Source organism: Dipodomys merriami, unplaced genomic scaffold (assembly GCF_024711535.1).
Source record: "Dipodomys merriami isolate MVZ:Mamm:240054 unplaced genomic scaffold, mDipMer1.0.p SCAF_419, whole genome shotgun sequence".
NCBI lineage: Eukaryota > Metazoa > Chordata > Mammalia > Rodentia > Heteromyidae > Dipodomys > Dipodomys merriami.
This window is the reverse complement of record NW_027205815.1, coordinates 759,380-777,023: the sequence shown is the minus strand read 5'-3', so window position 1 is coordinate 777,023 and position 17,644 is coordinate 759,380. Positions and strand designations below refer to the sequence as shown.

The 17,644-nt window shown below is 35.0% G+C and overlaps 1 non-coding gene across 1 annotated transcript; it reads right to left on the bottom strand.

Annotated features, from left to right (window-relative positions):
- Positions 1–17,084: 17,084 nt before the first annotated feature.
- Positions 17,085–17,194, bottom strand: LOC138807260 (U6 spliceosomal RNA). The gene has a single exon (XR_011366111.1). It is a non-coding gene; the product is annotated as a U6 spliceosomal RNA (small nuclear RNA).
- Positions 17,195–17,644: the final 450 nt, after the last annotated feature.

The window sequence follows — 17,644 nt, the reverse complement described above, 5'->3', positions numbered from 1 at the left end:
GAATGATTCTTTTTTTTATTGAGCTGGTAATGGGGTTTGAACTCCTGGCCTTGAGCTCTGGGCTTTAATTCTCAATGTTTGGACTATATCACCTGTACACCTTCACTTCTTCCTTTTACCAAAAGTGGAAGAAAGACTCCCTTAGATTTATTTATTTGGAATCACTTTGAATATCAATTGTCAATTTTGAAGCTACCCAGTAGCTAGGTATAAGCCACTGGCTCTATTGTAGAACTAACTTCTCAAGAGTAAATAATCATAAAAAAGAGAAAAAATTCAATTATTTATGTGTTGTCTGATAAGCCAAATCACTTGCTACTAGAAGAGAAAATAGAGCAAGTAAAGATGAATATGGAGGAGTGAGACACAAAGAAAGAAGGTAGGGGAGGGTAAGTGAGGAAAGGGAAAAGGAGATGAGAGGAGTGGGGAGATGAGTAGAATTGTCTATTCCTCACTAAGGTACTGTTGGACAATCAGTGCCTTTGCATGTATGTACCCAAAGATTTATATTTATGATAGTAGTAAGTTGAAATATAAAATACCAATTTATAGGTAATATCTTGTTAATGTGCTTCCTCCTGCACCAAGGGCGCCACAGTTAGATTGTTACAGATAAAGCAAGAATAAGCAGTTTTAGTGATTCTGAGAAACACTAATTGACATGCCAGGAATGCTCCTTTGTATGGTGAAGTCAAGCATCACTCTTGTGCCCTGCTCCAGTCTTCCTCTCAACATGAATAGCAGAAACAGAAGAGGAAGGAGATATCTGAGTAATGATCACCTCTCTCTTTTCTCTTCCTTTGGCCTCTCAAACAATAAAGCCCAAGGAGACTTATCCTGAAGTAGTGGGGAAAGTGGGGGGAGGGAAGTTCAGTCTAGCTTAATGTGAAAGTTGTAAAATAATTGGGACAGCGTTTCAAATACTGAAATAAAATGATTGTAATTATTAATAAAAACTAACTAAATTCATTTGAAAATGTAAAAGACTACAGGACTCACTACATAGTGTAATCTGTATAATTAAACTTACTCAAGCGTCTATCATCAGAAATTGAAGACCGTTCCTAAACTTTCAATACTAGGTTAATTACCCTCGATATTCACTTAAACTGTGTGAATATGATGCAGAAAACATGACTTTAAGTTTAGATTGCTGAAGTGATAAGCAATGGAAATTCATGATGGATAGCACAATGCTAAGAACATGGAAATTATTTTCCTTCTATCTTCAGTGTGTAGAAAAGAAAAAAAGCTCCAATTCTGAATTTAGGACTGAAGGTGAATAGTAAAGGAGACCTATTTCAGCCATTCAGAGATTAGTAATGTGGAGAAAATTCCTCATTCATGTAGGCCAAACATGGAAGAGAGGATGTGGCAAGCCCAAAGCCAAATCCCAAAGTCAGAGATATTTAACAAAATACCATGAAGTTCAAACAAGACTTAAAAGGGAGACTTGGGCTTAAGGGGAGTAGGGCATATGAATGGAGGGGACATGTTGGACTAATACAATCATACACATGTGAGAATATAAGTAGGAAACTTGAAGGAATAGATGGGGTTGGCGTAAGGGAAGGAAGAAAAATAGAAAGTTTGATAATGATCCAGATGTATTGTACATTGAAATGCACATATACTCTATTCAACACTGACATGATTAAGCAAAACTCCTTTGCACAACTAGCTAAAAATTAATTTTTAAAGTTTTAATATTAAGAAACTAGAAGCATAAACCTTTAGAAATAAATAAGAGGATAGCATTGACATATTACTGAGGCTTGTGCTCCTTTCAATATGCAAAATTTAATGTGTCAAGCCTGCTGCAAATGTAAATCTTATTTTGCCAATCCTTTTTGCAAATTTCTTAAAATATAGAGAACCAAATGCCACTATTCCTTCACTTTCAATAAAAAAAAATCTTATACACCTTTAGGTCTCTCAGGTGTTTATAAATATATTAATGTAATGCATTGGAACTAATTTTATTCTACATTTAATTTTAAATTTTAAATCACTTATTTCTTTTAAAATCCTCTCACTCAGGCACAGGTCTGGATAGATAACTGATGTGGGCAGAATCAGAATTATTCACAAGTCTGTAAAAGAATGTTTACCTAATTATCTCTCTGCAGGATCATAGAATACAGACTGACCTTATTAGGAAATTGGAGGAAAATGGAAAAAGTGTAGGACAGACTCAATCATCAATGGGAGAGGATTGTTTATTAAGGAACAGCGAGAGGCACAGCCATTCCAAAGGGTTTGAAGGTTGTGTGAGGGAGCTGGGACAGGATTTGTGTTTTTATAGGAGGTCTGAGCAAGGAGAGGTTATTGAAAAACCCCTAGGTCAAAGAAGGTGGGGGCCTTTCAGTTGGACCCACAATGGAATATTTACAGCTAGGCCTATGTGGGTTGCCCTGCCTTCACTTCAAAGGAATTCACACATACCTGGAATTTTGCCTGGAATCTGTATGGGCTTAGGACAAAAGGATAGGGGTCAATCCCTCATATTCTATCTTTAAATATATAAAATTATAGGGCAAAGAGGGGAGAGGCTATTCTTCATATAGGATCTTTGGAAACATAAAAAGTATTGAGCTGAGAGTGGAGTATCATTAAGTTATGAGAACAAAGCAGATTCCAATGGTTTTGAACCCTGGAGTATAAAATGTGGAGGTCATTGTGGTCATTTCTGGCAAAGTCCTGCTGGCATGGGAATGTTGAAGAGTCATTGGGGCCGGGGCCTTCAAGTCCAGGTCTGTGCTGGGTCCAAGCCAAAGCCTTTGGTTGCCTGCAGTAACAGGATGGCCTTGACTTGGTCCCAGGTCTAAGTGAGGGCTATTATCCTGTTAGAGAGAAAGTTGAAAATGCTGAGATCAGGCAATAGGCTGACATGGTGGCAGGACTAGATACGAGTGACACAGGAAAACCCACCAAGGACAAAAGCCAGAAAAAATTCCATTTGGATCATGAGTCGAAAACCAATCAGAAGCCAGAGCTGAATTGGAGTAGATAAGGGCCTGGTGAGAGAGCTTGATCATTTCCTATAAATAGCAGGTAACAAAGGCAAGAATGTAAATTCCTGTCCAGTTAGAAGTTAGACAGATATGGGTATTAGATGGACAAGCTTCTCAACTTGTTTCTATTGACCTCCTGGCTCTGGTTAATTTTGAAAGGGCAGGCACAAAGTGGCTGATGTGACATCATCTCCTCTTACTTTTTCCACATTGTCCGGTGGTCTAGGTGCTTGTGCCTGGGATCTGTGCTTTGAAATCAAAGCCTGAGCATTTTCCCTGAGCACTTTTGCTCGAGGCTAGTGTCCTACAACTTTGAGTCGGAGGGCCCTATTTAGCATTTTGATGGTTATTTTTTGAGCCAGCTTCCAGACTGCTCTTTGCTGGTTAGCTGGGAGATAGAGTATCAGAGGGATTTTTCTGCAGGATATTTTCAATTAAAACAACAAAGAGATCAATGGGAACAAGTATAGCTTACATGCATCCTGTCAAGAATTGATCAACAAATACTTGCCAGAACACTGTAATGACACAACTAAATAGATGGGATGAGAGTTTTAGCATAGCTTGGATGCCTGTGAAACCTGAAAATCAAAGTTTACAAGAGGCTTTACACATGTTTCAATAACAAAACAACATAGCTGGCTTTTTCAGGTCAGGCTGTGTAAGGTTTTCAGAGAGTGTTCCACAAGAGTCTTAAATTTGTAAATGTAAAGTAGTCTTATACCAAAAATCAGCTGTGTGTGGTGGACTCAGATAGCAGTCCAGTTTCCATGGTGGAGGCAGGATGGTCTAGGCAGGATCTGAGCTAGACTGAATCCCTCATATGAATTCTCAAATCTCCTGGGTAGTTGCTTACATATTTATATATAGACCGGTTAAAGACACTTGACGTTAGATGGACATAGAGAATGACATGCTAGTTTTAATGTAAATCAAAGCCAACAATTATATACCAACTTTATTCATAAGGTATCTTTTAAGGCAAACTCATGCCATCGGCTGCATACTTGAAATTTCTGAGGACAGAAAGATGTGGAAAAAACATTTTAACACAATTCTTACCTGTAGCAAATAGTTTAAAATGCCTACTCTCTTTCTTTCAATGTAGTAACATACATTTCATATTCTTTCTGTCTCTTCAAACAAGCCTGAAATCACTATTTCACAGTAACACAAAGAGCAAAACAAAAATAATCTGATACAACAATCACAATCCTAAATTACCTGAAAAAATCAACAATATACAAAATAAATCTGAGGAAGAGGAAAAACAATGGCATAATAACAAAAAAACTACCCTAGTTTTCTCTAGTGAAACAGAGATTTGGGGTCCTACCAGGTACTCCACTTATAGAGGATCACATCAAGTCAGCTATAATTATATATAGATACACAATTCAAAAGAAGATTTTATATTGTGTTAAAAAAAAACAGAAATCTATAAAAAGGTGACCAGGCAGGCAGGTGTGACAGTGTTGGCCAATATATTGAAAAGCACAGCTGCAGTGTGGAAATAAGAATGCCACATGGGAAAAAAGTAGGAACAGTGACAGCCCATCCAAACACAGACACAATTCACCATAGCACTGACAGTCAGAACTATCACTGGAACCACAAGTATTAACATCACACTGATTTCTATTCCTACACTTAATGGTCTAGACAAAAACCTAATTCCAGAAAAACAAATCACAACAGAATATCAAATCAACACCTTGCAAATCAACCAAGAACATAGAGAATCATCTGATAATATCGTAGATCCCTTAAAATAAATCCTCCAAATGCATGAGAACGATTCAGAAAAATACAAGAAAAGTGATGTCAAGGTAGCATAATTTACAGTAAATAACCAGGCACTAGAATACCCAGTCAAGAACATAGAAGATAGTTTTCAAAATACATTACAAATACTGCTAAACAATGTGATTAATGAAAAGATACAAAAACCTCTACAAGGAAATTTGTGAACAAGATGAGACCAACCAAAGATTAGTAAAATAATTCATGGAGACTACAAACAAAATTTTGAATAAATTCTGGAAGTCAAGAGAGTCCAGGGAAAAAATGGATGCCTACTTAAAAGATATAAAAGAATGGCTAGGAAGGTGGCTCAGTGGTAGAGCGCTTGCCTAGCAAACATGAGGCCCTGGGTTCAATTCCTCAACACCACAGAAGCAAAAAAGAAAAAACCCGGAAGTGGCGCTGAGGTTCAAGTGGTAGAGTGCTAGCCTTGAGCTGAAGAGCTGAGGGACAGTGCCTAGGCCCAGAGTTCAGGCCCCATAACCGGACCCCCCCCCCAAAAAAAAGATATAAGAGAAGACACATATGAAAATACAACCCTCCCAGCCCCTCCACTCAAAGAAAAGATGTAAAGAAAGTCCATACAAGACCTAAAACAAAGCTTTAATAAAGAGATAGAAGCTCTGAAAAATGACCAATTAGAAGACAGGGAAATCAAAAACAAAGTAGAAAGTATCCACAGCAAATAGATGACATAGAAGATAATCTCAAGGGTCCAAGACAGAATAGGTCTAATAGGAAAGAGGAAATAATCACTTAGAACAAATCCAAGAAATAAGAAGTGATCTTGCCAGAACTTCATGACTCAGAAGATCAAATTTGGGGGAGATAGGTTCAAGAAGGAGAAGAGCAGGAAACTAAACGCATGGAAAACATATTACAGAATTCTAGCAGAGATCAGGCCAAACATCCAAAGAAGCTCATTCAGAGAAGAGAAGCTTTTAGAACACCAAACAGAGAATTCCAGAACAGAACAGCCCACCACCACATTATAATCCATTAGAAGATCATTAAAGATCAAGGAAAGCATTTTTATACCTGCCATAGTGAAAAGATTGATTATTTATAAAGGATATACAGTCAGAATAAATATAGATTTCTTAGCTGATATGGTAAAAACAGAGCTTGGCATGATACATGTCAAACATAAAGGCAAGCAACTACCAAACCTGAACATGGTACCAAGCAAAAATCTCCTTTACGTTTAAAGGATATATAAAAATATTTTCATGACAAAGAAAATTTGAAAAAATGTATCTCCACCAACTCAGCAGTATAGGAGTTAATTAAATATATATTACATAGAGAAGATCAAGAACATTAACTGGTTATATACAATGCTCCCTACCAAAGAATAAGGTAAATATATTAAGAATAAGTAGATGAGTCATAGCTCTTAAGAGCAGGTGTATAACATAGCAGGACTTATCGGATATTTCACAGTCTTACCTCTCAGTATCACTGGACTTCAATTTCCAAATAGAAGACATAGATAAGATAGCAGTATTATAAAACAAGACACATCCATCTACTTCCTACAAGAGACACATTTTATTAACAAAAATAAACCCATACTCAAACTGAAAGATTGGAAGTAAAATTTTCAAGCAAATGGACACCATAAACAGACCACAGTCGAATTGCTAGAATAAGATAAAATAAAATTCAAATTGAAATTAGTAGGAATAGACATTACATATTAATAAATGCAACTCCATTAGCCCTGAATCCTGGAGCACCCCACTTCATCAACCAAATACTACTTAACCTGAAAACAAATCTCAACACATCATTGTCATCCATGGATGACCTATCCAGGAAACACTCAACCAACAAACTTAAGACCTAAAGAATTACATTGACAACCTAGCCCTAACAGACATCTACAGAATATATATCAGAATATCCATTTTTGACAGCAGCTCATGGAAGATTCTCCAAAATAGAACATATCCTATTTCACACATAAATTCTGTCCAAATTGAAAGAAAAATTATTTGAATTATCATATCTTGTCAGACCACAACAGAATAAACTTAGAATTACATAGCTTAAGCAAAAAAATTCTCAAACCCATGAAGATAACCACACGTTGTTGCTGAATGACCAGTCGGACACTGAAGAGATTAGAATTTAACAAAAAGGAAGTCACAAAATACCAGCTCCTCTGGGATACAGTAAATGCAGTACTTAGAGGAAAATTTATAGCTCTGAGTGCCTACATCAAGCAATTGGGGATATCTCAAATGAATATTTTATTATGTACCACAGCTCCTTGAAAACAGGAACAATACAAAACCCAAAGCAGTAGACAGAAACAAATAAAAAAATTAAGTCAAAAATAACTAAATAGAGACAAAATAAAACTTAAAAAGAATCAACAAAACAGAATTGTATCTTTCAATAACTTAACAGACTTGAGAGTACCTTACCAAATATAAGAAGAGAAATTATATAGATAGATAAATAGAAAGCCAGCAGATAAAGATCTTTACTTGCTCTGCAACAGGTAATGGTTCTCAAATACATTTAAAGCCCCAAAAGTTAACCCCCCCCAAAAAAAAACAAATCCTCACAGAAACAACAACCCTCTTAATAAGTGGGATAAAGATTTAAAGAGGAATCTAATTGAAGAAGAAATATGAATTGCCAATAGACACATGAATAAATATGCAACATTTCTAGCCATAAAAATGCAAATCAAGGCAACGTTGAGATTCCACCCCACCCCAGTTAGAATGACCTTTATGAAGAAAACTAATAATAACAGATGCTGGGCTTGTGGGGATGTGGCCAAAATGGAACATTACTACACTTTTTCAAATAATCTGTGAAGAAGTAGAGAGATTCCTCAATAGTGCTCACCTATGACGCAGCAATGATGTATCAAAAAATTTTGTATATATTCACAACAAAACTCTATGCTTCCATCAGAATGAATGACATTGCCCCATTTGTTAGGAAATGGAAATACTTAAAAACATGATAAGTTTAACAAGTCAGCCCCAAAGCATCATAAGAGTACATGTTTTTATTCATTTGGAAAAACTAGAATATGTTTAGGATATTCTTAGGAAAGATCGCAATAGCTCTAATAGCTATATGCATATCACCATATAAAATGATGCTTATAGAAATTAGTTCCAAAAATGGCTACAAGATGATTGTATAGTGAACTGTTTTTAGTTATGTATATTTAGTTTTACCCTTTGGTATTCACTGTTTTTGATTTCTGTATCCTTTCCCTTATACATAAGTTAATATGATTTGGGGAAGGGAAGGGAAATCACAGAAATGGCTTGAAAAAGTTTAACCAAAGCAACAGTGCTATACACTACACACTATGTTAGAAATGAACTTTACAAATTGGGGGAGTGGGTTGTCGGGGTTGGAGGAAGCAGGAGAAAATGAGGAAAGGTAACACTGTTAAAAATGTACTCATTACTTATGTAACTGTAACCCACCCCTCTGTATATCACCTTCATAATATAAAATCCAAAATAGAATAAGAGAACTCACCCAAATAGAGAAAATTAGAGACAAAAATGAGATATCACAACAGAAATAAGCAAAATTGAGAACGTTATAAGAGCGTACTTTGAAAACCTTATGCCAATCACCTGGAGAATCCTAGACAAATTAATCCTTTCCTGTACTCTATCTGAACTAAGAAGTGACACACAAGAAGTAATGAAAATGAAATGTCAATAAAGTACTTCCCATATCGGAAAAATCTAGGACTCAATGAATGTACCATGAAATTAAGGCCTGCAAAGAATTTACAATACACAGATCTAAGTCTTCAATGGAATAGAAAGGTAAATGGAATTATTAAACATTCTATGAAGCTGGAATTAGACTCATTCCCAAATCAGAGAGGAACTCACCAAAGAAAGAGAAGTATAATCCCAGTTAGAATGGCCATTATCAAGAAAACTAACAATAGCATCAGCTGGTGTGGATGTAGCCAAATGGGAACTCTATTACGTTGATGGTGGGAAATTAAACTTGTTAAACCACTCTGGAATGCAGTATGGAGTTTCTTCAAAAGACTAAATATAGGTCTCACATTTGACCCAGTAATTCCCTTCATGGGCAGTAATCCAATAAATAACAAACAAGCTCCCATTAAAGCTACCAGAATAACCATGTTCAGGGCTCAGGCCCAAAGTTAAGGACTGGAAAAAAATTACCACTACTATTATTTGTTTTTGCAAAGACAAAACTTTTGACATAAGGTACCAATTCATTGTATTACAGTAGCTAGGATAGGACTTAAATGTAGTGGGTGATAAAATGGCCTCTTTGTTGAATATTAGGAAAAGTTGTAGGCAGTCCAAGAAAAGGGAGATTTTTTTGTTGTTGTTTGTCAAGGAGCTTGAAGTCTGGGCTTGGGCACTGTCCCTGAGCTCTTCAACCCAAGGTGAGTGCTCTACTTTTTGAGCCACAGTGCCACTTCTGGTTTTTTTGTAGTAAAATGGAGATAAGAGTCTCACGGACTTTCCTGCCAATGCTGGCTTCGAACCACAATCCTCAGATCTCAGCTTCCTCAGTAGCTATGATTACAGCTGGGATCCACTGGTACCAGGCTAAAAATGGGGGATTTTTAGAAAATAAAATCCACCTGTTCACCTGTGTCTAAACCTCAGATATCACTATTAGAACACTTCACTCTCAACTTATTTCATCAGACATTTGTAAATTTCCTCTTTACCTTCATGTGAGAATACTGCAGTAAATATCAATTCAGCTATGAGACTGGATCAATTGTATGGCATTGGCTAGCACATAAATCAAGAACTGTTACATCAAAACAAATGAAACCCTCATTTGGAAAGTTATTTTTCTCTTTTTATTGCAAATATGTACTTGATTATTCCTAATTTGATATTGGACCTCCTAACAGAGTGATGACATTTTCTTTCTCTTCAGCAATTGGCCATTACTCACAAATGGTCAAATATTTAAGAATTCAAAGATTTCCATTGATAATTCATTAAGCTGACCTCTAAGAAAATGTGCATTTCTGGAATTTGGTCTGTTGTCTTGTTCTTACATACACACGCTTTTTATGATTTACTTGTTCTACAAGGAATTCTATTTTTAATCATTGAGTGTCCAATTTTAGTCTCTCTGATTAGTCTTTCAGACCCTCTCTCTGGAGTCTCATTTCAGTCTGCCTCATAAAAATATTTAGTTATCTGCTACATGACTCTGAGCTTCTGATTTTTGCTTGACTTCATGTACGCTGTGATGGCAGCACTGCCTGGCTGTGCTTACTGGAATTTTGTTGTTGTTGTTGTTCTGTTTTGTTTTGTGGGTTTGTTGTTGGTTTTTTTGGTTTTTGTTTTTAAGAGGTCTAGGATTACTATTCAATGTAGTAGCTTCTCTGGGCCCCAGTGATTCCCTGGCTTAGAGTCAAGGGTTTTTTTCTCCTAAGGGTACAAAGAATAGCTGACTAAATTGCTGTTTTAATTGTCACAAAATGAGACAATCTGGCTTCCTTGCAAAGACATAAATGATCCTGTGTAACCACTTACAGAAATGATCTATCAAGTTGGTTTTTCAAGGTTGACTGTGAAAGATGTTCATTTCTAAGTCACCACCATAAAACTGATCATATCCCTTGGAGCAGACTTTTGGAAGGAAGGTTCCCCTTTCTTCCTTCTCTTTTGATAGATCAAACCATAATATTCTGCAGTTGTGGTCAGCCTGGAGAACCTTTTCCCAAGAATATTCCGTCGTGTACAAGAGGACTAACTATCAAAATAAAGGGGAAAATACTTGTCTACTACATACTGATTCACCTGGCTTATATCTGTTGTTAATTTCATTACTTCAAACACATGGATAATTTATATTGGGATTAGACAAGTGGCCAAGGATTAATGGAATAAACATTCAGTTTACTTTCATATATCCAATATTATACATTTAACCCCTTATGAAAAATTAAATCAAATTGTAGAAACAATGTATATTGTAGCACACATACACCATCATCTACTCAGAAATTCAGACTCTCTATAAATATTTATTTGGTTCAAAATAATAAAAATTTAATTAATGAATATGACTTTATGTATCATCTGAAATACTCCTCATTTATATAATTGTATATAATTTTATAGATGTCACCTAGACAGGAATTTAACATGCCTGTAGAAATCAAATTTCCATAATTTAAGTGATGTGAGAGGAGTCATACCCTCGTGTACTGTGTGGTGTGAATTTTACCATAGTGCTGAACCCTCCCAACTAATACGAAGAGTCATGTGCAATAATTTATTATTTGATGTTAAGATGAGCGCTAAGTGTAGGATACAATTTGAAATATTATATTAATTCACAGAAATGAAACAATAATGATACATTATTTGTTTAAATTTTAATGCTTCTCAATTTTACAATTCATGAAATATATTATTAAAATTAGTTTCACTTTCTTTTTTCTATAGCTACTAAAATTATATATTAAATATTCACTATTAAGAAATCAGTAATAAGTAACCTAATATTAAAATGATATACTATTAAATTGAATTATAGTTATAACAAATTGTGATGTAAAAAACATTTAATATAATTATGGGCAATATTATTTAAACTTACCAGCTTGTTATTTGTTTCCTAATTGTGTCATTTGATATTCTTGACCCAAGTCACTCTTTCACCTTTATTGTTTATTTTTCTATTTTATCTTTCTTGGTCTACTGATTGTGCATATTGTTTTCCATTTTTAATGACTAACATGTGAAAATCTGTATGCTAGTTTATTGCTTCCTATGTTAAAGTAAATTTACTGCTCTCATAGCTGTTCTACTCTTCTTTGTATAGTACAGTATTTCCCCCACTCCCATCTACTGTATTGCTGCTCTCATGTATTTTATTTTATTTTTAATTTAAATTTTATTGTCAAGGTAATGTACAGAGTGGTTATAGCTATGTAAGTAAGGAAATGAATTCATTTCTTTTCTCACTTGTTATCTTTTCCCCCATTTTTTCCCTCTTCCCTCCCAACACCACCCCCAAGATTATGTCCAACATATTGTCTTGTGAATATCACTGTTGTATAGGTTCCCCCTTTGTCTCACCAATTTGTTTTTTTCCCTTTCCTTTCCCTTGTTCAGATCAACATATTTACAATATCCAGGTATCAAATCAAATACAGTGACTACATGGGATAAACTATAGGTGGGGAAAAAACAAAAGGATAAAAAGAAATCACATAATACATTAAGAACCACAACAACAAAAAACATGTCTTGGAGCTCACTTCACTTGGAATCACCTTATACGGTCATATGTACATAGCTATTGAACTATTCTGCTCATTTACTAAGATTATCCTTGATGTACAAAATAATGCTCTCCCTATTACCCAGTAATCCCACTTCTGGGCATTTACCCAAGTGACCACAAACAATGCCTCACTAAAGCTACCAACACAATTATGTTTATCACAATATTATTTACCATAGCTAAGATATGGAATCAACCCAGTTGCCCCTCAGTAGATGAATGGATCAAGAAAATGTGACACACACACACACACACACACACACACACACATTCACACATACACACACACACACACATGGAATACTATGCTTCCATCGGAAAGAATGATATCACCTCATTTGAAAGAAAATGGAAAATATTGGAAAAATATAAGTGAAGTAAGCCATACTTAATGAACCAAAGGTCCCATGGTTTCCCTTATTTGTAATAGTTTACATCAAAGATAATCGCATATATTTTAATTTGACATTTTGTTCTGTGCTGAGCATACAACATTAGTGCTATATTGTTTGTTAATATTTCTGCAGGCAGGTATATTTAAAGAATTACGTTCATCTTATACATTACTGAAGGAAGAACAACTAAAAGAGCAACCGCTACTAAGAAGAACAACTCCGACTTACTTAGCTTCATTCCTATGTAAGGCCAGTGTTGTCTCCTTTATCCTCATGTTGTACATTACAACTCTATACTTGGTTATCCCGTCTACCTTTTACATTGTAAACTAAACGCCTCAGCAATTCGCGTTTGCTTTACTTTTTAAAAAAATTCTCTCTTAATGTTTGAGGTTGTGTGTGTGTGTGTGTGTGTCTGAGAGAGTGTGTGGTTTTACAAAGATCAGAAGACAATGTTTTTCTTCATTTAGAATACATCTTTCAAGTCATTGTAAGTTGTGGCTAATGGGAGAAGTATTTTGCTATTTAAAAGATGAAACAGAAAAGTATATTTGTTCATGTACCACAGTTGTTTTATTAGTCTGTAGTTGAAAGTTTAACTTCGATTTATATCTTGGCTGTTGTTGTGAATAAAATGTGAATAACAATGAAATACAGATATACTTAAGACTTACTAATACAGAAAAAATCATATGATTGGTGGGTCAGATGATATTTCAACTTTGTATTTCTATAGAAAACTGCAAACTACTTTCTACAATGAGAATACTAACCTGTATTTTGACCAAGAGTGAAGAAAATTTTATCTCTCTACACTCTCACCAAAATTATTACCTTTTGAGTTTTTAAAAAGGAAAGTTTTTACGATGTGCAGTACCCCAGACTGGCTTTAGACTCAAATCCTCTTACTCCAACCTCCTAACTGCTTGGACTTACTAGCCTTTACCATCACACCTGGCTCCTTTGATTTTAATAGTTATGAAGTAATATCATAGTAATTTTGAATTGCATTTCGCTATAATGACTTCTGTTCACAAAGCATTAAGCCAACATAAAAGTGGTATTAAACCCAAATTTGTAAACCCACTGGTGATTTTCAAGGATTTTGGGAAAACAGGTCTATTCAGAACTTTTGTCCATTTTTAATCGTTTCTTGTTAATCTCATCTTTAATCTCTCTATATAAAATCAATACTTAATTAAGTATAGTAGAAAGGAAAAAAATTAAGCTCCTAACATTTTTCAATTTTTAATAACATGATATTGCTTAAATCGTTTTCTGTTTATGCTTGAGACTATATAACTCAATTTAGTTATACCTTTTAAAAGGCTATACGTATTTTATTTATTTTACATTGATTCCTCTTTCCAAAGCCTGCGAGTCTAATTTCCCTTAGCTTCTTTCAGTCTCATGTAGTTCAGATTTCAAACTGAAGAATAAATGGAAGGAAGCAAATAAAAAAATACATTTCCTCTCATCTGATGATGCCTCTACAAAAATGAAGAAAGAGTTCATCCTTCTTACGACCTATGAAAATATATCAAAAAGAGAATTCATTCTGCTAGGTTTTCCCTAACTTTACAATGTAACTTAAATGATGTAAAAAAACAATATACTGTTGACATACGTTTATGTTTTATCAAGTTTGTACATTTTCATATGGACTTAACCTCAATCTACAACATTCCTTCATGATTCTGTCCCTGATATTTTTAAACTACCAAGACATAAGATAATCAATTTGATGTACAGCATGAGAAGTTATCCATCTCGCTTCCTTTGAAGCAGAGCATGTTCAATAGATTACATTACATCTGGTTGTTCACTACATGTAATGGTTTCTGTAATACTTATTGCATTCTATTTAGTATTTTAAAAAACTGCTGGCTAAACTCAAAGCTCCTTCATAGAATTTTATGTTAAGTATTTCACAAGTTTTATTTCTTAATTCTTAAGATAAAATTTGCTTTTTTTTTTTGATCGTAATCTCTGTTCTTTTTTTTTTAATTGTATTTTATTTTATTTGAGAACATACTGTACAGAGGGGCTACAATTACATGGGCAGGATAATGCATACATTTCTTACCAAGCATTGCAGCCTCCTCCTTTGTTTACCCTTTACTTCCCTTCCCCGCCTCCCCCCTCCCCCCACCCAATTTTACCCCCCTCCCCCCACCCAATTATACCCCCCTCCCCCCACACCGACATTGTAAAGCTGGTTTTGACATGACATTTTGTACTTCTCATTGTTGCAACAGGTCCACCTGAATCCTTAAACGACTTGTTTGTCCCCATCTCCTCCACATGTTATACTGACATCAAATATAGTGAAAGCGGGGGTTACACTGTGGGGGAGGGACATACAAAGCAACAAAGAAATAATCTTATAAATGCGTTAGAAACACATGCATAAAAGAAACGAAAACATTAAAATACATATTTAAGGGTTCATTTTCCTAACATCACATTATCTGACCTTTTCCGCTTGACTCATACCTATACTAGATATTGCAAATAATGCTCATGTTATTACCATTTTAATGTTGGGAAAAATTGTAATTAAAGGCACAAATTGTATGGCCCAAATGCACACAGTGAGGAAGGAAATGAGTCAAAGTTTCCAACAGTCTTTCAGCAATACAAAATGATTAGTAAAATCTCTCCATTTTCTTACACTCTCAATTCAATATTCATTTTGTCCAAGAAATAATAGCATAGCAATGCCCATGGTGATTTTTTTCTGTCACATTTTGTCTTCAACCCAGATTGTTTTGGTGACATTGGCTTATCATGCTCAGAACTGAGCGCACAAATTGAGGTCCAAAGAGGGGCAAATTTATTCTGTCCCACATTTCGTTTCCTTTTTAAAAAGTAATAAAACTTTCAAATATAATCACTTACAGTTTTTAAGAATCCAGAAGCAAAATGAATTCACATATAATCAGTTCAAAATGCTTTAAAATTAGTAGATAATAAAACAGGCTCCCGTGAAGTAAATATTTTTCTATTTTTAAAATTATTTTTAAAGCCTTGTGCTGGATGGTCACACCTGTAATCCTGTCTACTTGGGATGTCTACTCAGGAGCACCAGATCTGTGGATAACAGTTGGAAGACAATCAGAGCAAAAAACAAAAAATTCATGAGATTATTTTTCAAAACTTTTAATGAACTACCAAAGAGCCAGGAATGGTGATGTAGCTTATATAATACCTCATCAATCTAGAGAGGAAATGCCTAGCAAGGCCTTGAAGTCCTGAGTTCAAACTCTGAGCATGCCAACACAAATGCACGAGTACTCACATGTGCGCGGGTGCGCACAGACACACACACAAACACACTTTTTCAAAACACTTTCATGTCAGTGTTTTGCATTAATTTCTTTGTTAAAGATATTATATAGGGAAAATAGGGAAAATAAACTTTTCCTTCTCAGATCATTTTCATACATTTTTATTGTAAAAATACTGTGCGCAGGGCTCAGATTTACATGAGAAAGGTAATGAGTACGTTTCCTAACAAGCATTGTTACCTCCTCCTTTATTTTCGCCCATCATCCTTTCTATCTAACCTCCACAAGTACCCTCTCCTCCCCGTTTCCCCCGCCCTGCCTAAATATAAACTTCATTTTTCATCATAGTGTCTTGTGCATCTCATTGTTACAATGGGTCAACCTGTATCCTATTTAAGCATTATGTTTTTTCCTTTCCCCTCCCCAAATTAGAGAAGTGTATATATAAGATATTGGTGCACCAACTTCAAATCCAGTGAAAACAGGTGTTATAAAGTGGGGGAGGAAAATATAAAGAATCAAAAAAAATCACATCATACATTGTAAGTCCATTAAAAACAATAGCAAGCAAGAAAAAACCACTTTTGTCAGTATCTTGGAGTACATTTTCCTTAACATCATCTTATCTAGTCATATGCACATAGCTTTTGACCTTTTTTATTTATCCCAGACATATATGAGTAACTGAAAATAAGGGAAACCAGGGGTCTTATGTTTCTTTGAACTTGTCTTACTTAACTTAATATGTTTTTTTTCCAAGTCTTTCCATTTCCTAACAAATTGAGTGATGTCATTCTTTCAGATGGAGGCATAGAATGCATCTATTTATCTATCTATCTATCTATCTATCTATCTATCTATCTATCTATCTATCTATCTATCTATCTATCTATCTATCTATCTATCTATCTATCTATCTATCCATCTATCCATCTATCTATCTATCTATCTATCTATCTATCTATCTATCTATCTATCTATCTATCTATCTATCAAATTATCTTGATCATCAATTGAGGGGAATCAGAATTGGTTCCATACCTTATCTATCGTAAATAATGGGGCAGTAAACATAGTTGTGCTGGTAGTTTTTTTGTGGTCTTATTTGTGATCATTTGGGTGAATGCCCAAAAGTGGGATTGCTGGGTCATGGGGGGGCTTTATGTGGAGTCTTTTGAGGAACCTCCATACTGCTTTCCAAAGTGGTTGATCAAGTTTACACCCCCACCAAGGATTCGGTAGGGTTCCCTTCTGTCCACATACCCTCCAGCACATGTTGTAAAAATATGGAACACTTCAAGAATTTGCATGTCATGCTTGCACAGGGGCCATTCTAATCTTCTCTCTATTATTCCAATGTTATGTATTTCCTGCTGAATTAAGCACAGAACATTTTTTATATATGAAGTGTAATTCATTTTCTTTCTTTTTATTGTGAAAATACTGCACAGAGGAGTTACAATAACATGAACAAGATAATGAATACATTTCTTATCAAGCATTGTTGCCTCCTCTTTGTTTCCCCTTCCTCTCCCTTCCCAAACTCCCACTAGCTCTGACACCTGATCCTCCCCCACACCCATCAACGTTGTAAAGTTCGTTTTACGACATAACGACTTCTATATCTCATTGTTGCAATGGGTCCAACTGTATCCCAATTTAAATGATATTTTTTCCCTTCCCCTCCAAAAATTATACCAACATCAAATACAGTGAAAGCAGTCGCTAAACCATAGGGGAATGACATACAAAGCAACATAGAAATCATCTTATAAATATATTAGAAACAATTGGATTAAAGAAAAATCATTTGAATACTTATCTTTGGGTATATTTCCCT